The following is a 7,633-nucleotide window of genomic DNA, read 5'->3' as shown; positions in this document are numbered from 1 at the left end:
CTAACAATGGGTGCTTACATGACAAGATTATAGATTACTTTGCATTCTCAGACTTGTACCCCAGGATTTCGCCATTATAATCCCTAGACTACAAATCCCAGAATGCAAAGTTACTACCAAGACTGGACTACTGTCTCCCCGAATGGAATGGATAATGTTAGCATGTAGGGGGATGGACGTGGAGGAAACAACCTTACATAGGATGAAAGTGGGTTAAAAAGTAAGTTTTTCCGTGGACACATCGCTGGTACTGTATGTATGAGGTTGTAAGTGGCATAAACGTTACAATAAAACCAGCTCCGTTGCTGAGAGTCCCATTACAAGAATCCAATGTCGATTAATTGTTCCTGTATTGATATAATTAAAGCACGAAGAAACTTTGTCGGAACGAACAGTTTTTGCAATAGGCTCAATAGTGTCGTCAATGCACGTGATTACAACAGGTTCCATCAAAAAACGAGACCGACTGTGAAAGTAATAGTTGTACTCCCCTACCCTTCACTGAATACAGAGGAAACAGACTGGAAAAGGTAACCCATGCTCTGCTCTCTTCTACTCTCGTTCGGACGTTTCTCCAATCAGGACCGAGTTTGTTCTAAGGGCGGAACAGCGCGGCCAATCGTACATAGCCGGGGTTACTATGGCAACCGCGTCATTGAAACACTAGTTGCAGCGCTGAAGAGGAAACTTGCGAGTTCTTTGATGCAGTTCAGGCAGCAGAGATCCCGCAGCGCCAGAGAGTACAGTATTGTGGGCAGCGGGCATCCCAGTGACGCGTTAGAGGAGAAGTGTACGTTATTCTGACAAATTAAAGAGGTAAGGCTGAAAGGGGGGTAGACACGGCTACGCGACCACAAAACCCATTTCAGGATGATTTTGCGATAATCCTGCAGGCGGGGTGCAGATTATTTGACTGCGTGTGACCAATCGAACGTCAATTGTTTCCCACTCTCACAGAGTCCAGACTCTCTTTTTTATTTTTTTTAATGTAATTTAGTTTTGAAAGCAAATAAACACAACACCTCTCGAAACTCTTAATGTTGACCTCATTGTTAATTGTTCAGCTTTATCACAACAGACGTTTCTCTAAGGATTACTCTGTGCATTCCCACTGAAACTCCTTGTAACCTGGGCTCGAAATTAGTGTTGGGTGCACAGCCACACGGTGTTGGCACGAGGAGACCATTATGATTTAAAGTTGCAGGGTACTAGCTTCGAACAACTCCATAAACCGTCAGCCCCCTCAGCCTGCAGGACTAAGGGAAATTGGGGCTCTTTATATATAGATATTGCAAGCACCTTGAAAGTATTCTAGAAAACCGAGGTTTTTCTGGCCCTACCTATTGACAATGCATTTTTATAGCAAACGTGTACTGACCTATTTTGGGAGGGGCGCGTATTTGTGTACTGACCAATTTTGGGAAGAGCGCGTATTTGTGTGTCATATCCTATAGAATTGGTTGCTTAGTGATATGCGAATAAAGCACCTCCAGTTTACACACAGAAAAATATATTTTTTGAAATATGAGAATACAGCAATGGAAATAAATAACCAGCAGATAAATGTGTTCATTCAGGAGATATTCGAATTTCCATTCCTTTCTTCGTATGAGACATATTCTCCTAGGGAAATCAGAAGTTTCTACATTGATGCCATATTGATGCTCATCTGCCAAACATATCAGGGACTGTCCCGCCAATATGGCCCGAGATGTACTGATACCCCTGCTTCATTCAAGTGTGTAATTAGAAGGCCTTTGGGATGAGTTTAATCCTGCACGCAGAACTGTATCTATATTCAAGCTAATCTTTAAAGTAGAGATATTTTAGAGATCTGAATATTTATCCAAAGCTGCCAACAAAAGCAAAATCTAATCCAACTCTATAACAAAATTGCATCAGCTCCACACCAAAACCTGCCATACCACAGTCTACCGAAACATGTAATTCCATCAATGACTTCTTCATTGCCAATACTGACAAGATCCAATAACTTCCTAACAATGCCAGACATATCATTAACTGCCCACCAAACCCTCCTGCCACAAACAAAGATGAACTGACTTCAAGACTATCTCACTGGACGAACTGTCACCCATCCCCAGCTTTCCCGAAGCCACCTCCTACAATAATGACACTCCCAGCATCTCTTGATCAAACCATGTCAAGGGAAGCCTTCATCCATCTGCTCAACATCTCAACAGCACCTCCTTCGTGCAAGGCCCTGAAGACAGGGTCTTGATTCTTTTCTACTATTTAAATATATATTAATAAAAGTTGACATTTGTTTGTGGCTTGGCGAAGCATTGTTCCTTATACAATTCCACACGTTTCACAAATTTGCACCACATTTTGCATAGTTACCTGTTAGGACCCTCCGGACATTACTAGCTACATGACATTTGGACACCCCACCCCTTCCCCTGGATTTCAGCACCTTCACACATGAGACGTTGCCTGAAATTGGCGAAACATGAATGTGGTCATAGAAGGACGAGTCTCGACACGGGGAGGGACCTCGAAAACCACCTTTCAAGGCGCTAGGATGCACAGTTTCTGAGATATTTGAACCGCAATGAACTGCACCACGCCAAGGTGAGGCGACAGGTGGGGAGAGAGCACATAAAGTCCCAGTATTTTGTATTTGTATTTGTTTATTATTTATATTGCACGTCTCACCCGAAGGTATCTAGGCGCATTACAAGAATATGCAATTTCTTAGTTACATACAGAAATATAAGCAAGGGAGCAATGGGTAAAGGGAGATCACATGACAATATATACACTAATGGACACACGTACTATTGAGGTGGCCAGTAGGGTGTATCATTGGATATCAACCAGTTTTTCATATCTTTCCTGAATTTATAGAAGGATTGGTCAGCTCTTAGAGTGGCAGCTAAGGAGTTCCAGAGCTGCACTGCCATAACTGGGAAGCTGCAGCCACCTTCATTTAGAGTTTATAGGGCACTTGCAGACAGTTAGAACTGGAAGACCTAGTTAGTCGGTCTTGGTGATTCTTGGTGATTTTTTCCATTAAATATTGAGGGGCTGCTGCCCTATTGGGGTTTTTGCAAGTCAGGGAAGCTGTTTTAAGCTGTATTTTCTCTTTGATGGAGAGCCAGTTGTTGTCACATCTGATGGTCGAGATGTGTTGTCTATGTGGTATACTAAGGGCAGTTCTCAGAGCATTGTTCTGTAGGATCTGGAGTTTTTTAATGATGTATTTGCTAGCACCTAGTTACAGTGCATTGCAATGATCGATTTTGGATAATACTAAGGCTCTGGCTAAGTTCGTACAACTCTTCACAGATAGAAATGGTTTGCAGGAACAAATGAGTTTACATGTGTATGCTGAAGCAGAGGCTATTGCACTTACCTGTTTGTGCAAATTCAAAGAGGCGTCAAGGTAAAAACCTAGGGTTTTTACATCCTAGGCAACTTTGATGATGTTGCCGTCAATACAAAAGGAACGGAATGGGTCACTCAATTTTTTCATGTTAATGGGGGTGGCTAGGAGAAGTTCTGTCTTCTCTCATTCAGGCAGAGGCCGTGTGTGGTCATCCATGCCTGAATGATGAGGTATATTTTATTTATAAGGATGAGGTCTTTGTTGTAGTCGCTAGACAGGGGTATGAAGATCTGGGTGTCATCTGCATATTTAGTGTAGGTGACAACCAGTGCATCCAGATCATCAAACGGTGGTTTGGGAAATGCGTTGTACATGGTTGGGGAGACGCAGCATCCTTGTGGAACTCCACAGGAGATAGGGATAGGGTCTGGTGTGTCTGTGGCAGAGAAGAGACTCATGAATAGTTTTTTTTTTAAAAAAAGGAGTCGATCCATGCTGTTGCTTCTGTTGAAAAGTGTGCTGTCGTGTAAAGGTGCTTACATAAAATTTTATGATCAACAAGATCAAAGGCGGCAGACAAATCCAGCAGGAGCAAGACGGCAGATTTACCTTTTTCTTTCAGGTCATCAATCAGTATCTTTAAGCCAATCAAGGCTGTTTCGGTTTCGTGTTGGGGCCTGAAGCCAGATGGGCGGACTCCAAGTACTTTGTTGGCCTCTAGATAGTTTTGAATTTGGTTGTAGGAGGCTTTGTCAATTATCTTAAGTAAGAAGGGGACTGTCGTAATGGGTCTGAAATTTGTAGGTATATTTGAGTCTAGAAATGTTTTTTTAGAAGGGGTAATACCCATGCATTCTTCAGATTGCAGCAGAACACCAACTCTCGCCTCCCCCCAACGTCTGCTCCGGGGTATGTCAGCCAGCCGCACGCACCCATTCTCAGTGCAGTTTACTTCAGGATACAAAGCACATCAAGCGATAAGTGAATTGGAAAATCGACCTACAGGATCTTTGATTTTCAACAATTGATCAGCGTGTCCTCATGTCTGTCTACAGAACCCGTCCAGAGAATGGGTACTTTTTTGCTAGTCTTCTACAAATCTTCCAGGGGGAAATGCTGAAATATTGCAATTCTATGATTAATGTATGGTCTATAACTAGCTTTTGGTTGTGAATGTTTTTTTATGGATGTATAATGTGTTTACAGCATGTGATGTTTTGTGTATATGTGGACATGCTATTGACATTAAAGATACTTAATAACAAGGAATCTGATATCAACCAGCATTATCTGTTATACATCAGGAGCATGACTAGGGATCCTTTTGTATTTTGATTTAATGTACACACCCGGTTATATCCTTAGTTTTTATCCACTTCACCTCCCTTCATCAGGAGTCCTGCGGCTCCAAAGACAGGGTGCATCCTTTTTATTATAAAGAAGACCTTTCTTGAACCAAATGATCAGACAAACTACTGACCCATAGTACCCTTACCCTTCATTGGCAAAATCATTGTAAAAACATCAAGATATAGCTGAATAAGAGAATAGCGACTATGGCAGGATTCCATCCGAGATGAAGCACTCAAGTAGCCACCATCCATGTCATAGATAGTGCTCTTCATATCATGGATAAAGTGGAACTCTGCCCGCTGATGGTCCTCTGTCTGTCTGCTGGGATGAACCTGATCAACCACAGAATCCTTTTCAACTTACTTAACAACATGCATGAGTCTCAATAAATCACTACTGCATCGGTTCACCTCATACGTTGCCAACAGCTCTTCTGGATCATCACCAGTCAATCTCATTGATTTAACATCACCTGCAGCTTATCCTATAGGTCCATATTCTTTACCATCATCTTCACTGTCTACAAGGAACCCTGAGGGGGATGTGTCCCCAAGATCAACCTCAAAATAAACGAATACACAGATAACACTCAACTACAACGGAGAGCAAATATGCAAATAGTCTGGAGGAGAGATGCCACTTGGCCGTTCCCTCACAGGTTTTAAAGATGCTAGTTGAATTGTACTCTGCTATCTCAGTGAGGTTCAGGCCTGGAAAAAGGGGGTGTTCTTGGTGTGATACAGACACACAGGGGATCATAGCAGTGGTGTGTCACAGCCCCATTCCTATGTAGCTTTTACTGCACAGCTTTTCCTGTTTTTCTCTCTCGGGTGAAATGCTTCCAGCACCTGCCACCAACTTCGACAAAAAAACCTATCCACATTATTACACATATATACGATACAATCCTTATGGACCAGACATCACCTTTCAGTGCACTATAACTGTATTCTTAGTTTATAGAAAATTGAATGTCCGAATGATAACAAAAGGGTTTGACAGTGGATCACTCAGGTTGTGTACTTTTTTTTCTCCCACATATTTTTTATTGATTTCTTGTTGCACAATGCAAGAAATACATGAAACAGTTAACTCCCCCCTACCCACTCCCTCCCCATGGCAGAAGTAGAGTCCATCTTTTGTTTAGCGTGGGTTCCTTATATTCCCAATATGTCCAGTGTCCTGATTTTGTGTGGCACCGTTGCGTCCTATAGTCACTTTGCAGATAGTTCAAAGCTGACCCCCAGTCTTGTTTGAATCTCTCATGGTCGCCTTGAATCCTATATGTTATCCATTCCAATGAAACAAAAAATTCCAGACTTTCTGTAGCCAGTCTTGGGGCGTAGGTGGTGCCTGTTGTTTATGTGCTTTTGTGAATGTTTTCATCTTTGGTTCCCACATCCCGCACATTCAGATCTTGTCCCCCAACTGTTCTACACCCTGGAACATCCCTTGCATGTGGGTTTTCACCCCATCCCAAAATGGCTGTAACACTGTGCATTTTCTCCATTATACGTGACCAGTCCCCTACTGCCTTACATCCCCTCCAACATTGATCGGATGCCTGTGGGACATTACATGGATCCTCTCCGGTGTGTAGTGCCATTGTAGGAGGATTGTAATCCACATTTCCCTCACTTGGATTGAGCAAGTTAATTTTGGGATAGCTCCCCATAAATACTCCCATTGTTTCCTTGAAATCGTCCCCCCATGTTTTTTTCCCATTTCTTCATGTAGTTCCATTGAACATGCTCTTCCTGATCATTCAAAAATCTATAGAGATTGGACATGAAGCTCTTTGATCCAGTGTGGGTTGTTATGTATTTTTCGAATGGGGTCTAATTAGGGGTTCTAAATAGATGGCATAAAGCAGCAGAGATAAGGCTAGAAGGCCGCTGGATATCCATGAGGACCCAGGGCTTTGTTTAATGTTAATTCTGTAATAACTTTTTTTTACCTCTTCTTCTAGGAGCCCCCTCTCTTCGTCAGATAGCTGCGGGAGTGAAAGCCTTGTAAGATTTTCCTCCTGTTCATGTTCTGATGGATTGTCTGAATTGTAAAGCGTGTGATAATATTCCCTGAAAATTTCCCTATATCCTCATTTGCTGTTTTTAACCTGCCCTTGGTTATTTTGTAATTTTATGATTGTTTGGGTGCTCTTTTTATCCTTTAGCTGCCTAGCCAGATGTCTATCCGCTTTATTGGCTTTCACGTAGTGCCATTGCTTCAGATATAATAGTCCCTTCTCGGCCCGTTTTGTTCTCAGCACCTCCAATTGCTCCTGGACGTGTCTTAATGCTTTCCTTAGTTTGTTACTTGGATTCTTTGATATTTCCCGCAGAATTTTTCTCAGCTTCCCCTCCAATTCCTCTTCCCATTTGTGTCTCTGTTTATCCCTCCTAGCTTTGAGTGCTATCCATTGCCCCCTCATTACCGCCTTGAATGCGTCGCATACCGTTTCTTGTGGCACGTCCGCTGTTTCATTGCCTCTAAAGTATTGCTCAATCTTTTCTCTAATGGATTCTTCCTGGATCGGGTCATGCAGGAGCTCCATGGGAAATTTCCATTTCCATAGCCCTGTTTTCCTGTTCTTCATAGTAATGTTCATTCAAAGCGGGGCATGGTCTGACAATGATATGGACCCCAACTCTACGTCCTTCACTTTCCCCAGTAGCCCTGTGGAGGTCCAAATGTAATCTAGCCACGATAAGGATGAATGTACACAGGAGTAGTGTGTATAACCCTGTTCCTGTCTCCCCACGGCTCTCCAAATATCATGAGGCTAGTGTATACATCTTCCGCCTTAGAGCCTTGGATGGGGCTCGTACTCCCTGTGTAGTGTTCCCACTCCTGTCTTGGGTGGGAACCCATGCCATGTTGGGGTCCCCCGCTAGTATGATATCCCCCTTAGTTAAACTCTATAGCTTG

The 7,633-nt window shown here is 42.8% G+C and overlaps 1 protein-coding gene across 2 annotated transcripts in view; it reads left to right on the top strand.

Annotated features, from left to right (window-relative positions):
- Positions 1-678: 678 nt before the first annotated feature.
- Positions 679-7,633, top strand: part of EFCAB6 (EF-hand calcium binding domain 6) — a 1,227,964-nt gene continuing 1,221,009 nt past the window's right edge. For both annotated transcript variants that reach the window (XM_069628134.1, XM_069628133.1), the window contains exon 1: positions 679-816. The gene's annotated coding sequence lies outside the window, so the exon portion shown is untranslated. The remainder of the gene's footprint in view (positions 817-7,633) is intronic.

Source organism: Ambystoma mexicanum, chromosome 12 (assembly GCF_040938575.1).
Source record: "Ambystoma mexicanum isolate Mex_15411 chromosome 12, UKY_AmexF1_1, whole genome shotgun sequence".
Lineage (NCBI taxonomy): Eukaryota > Metazoa > Chordata > Amphibia > Caudata > Ambystomatidae > Ambystoma > Ambystoma mexicanum.
Note: the sequence above shows the minus strand (reverse complement) of the source record. Positions and strands in the feature narration are given on the sequence as shown.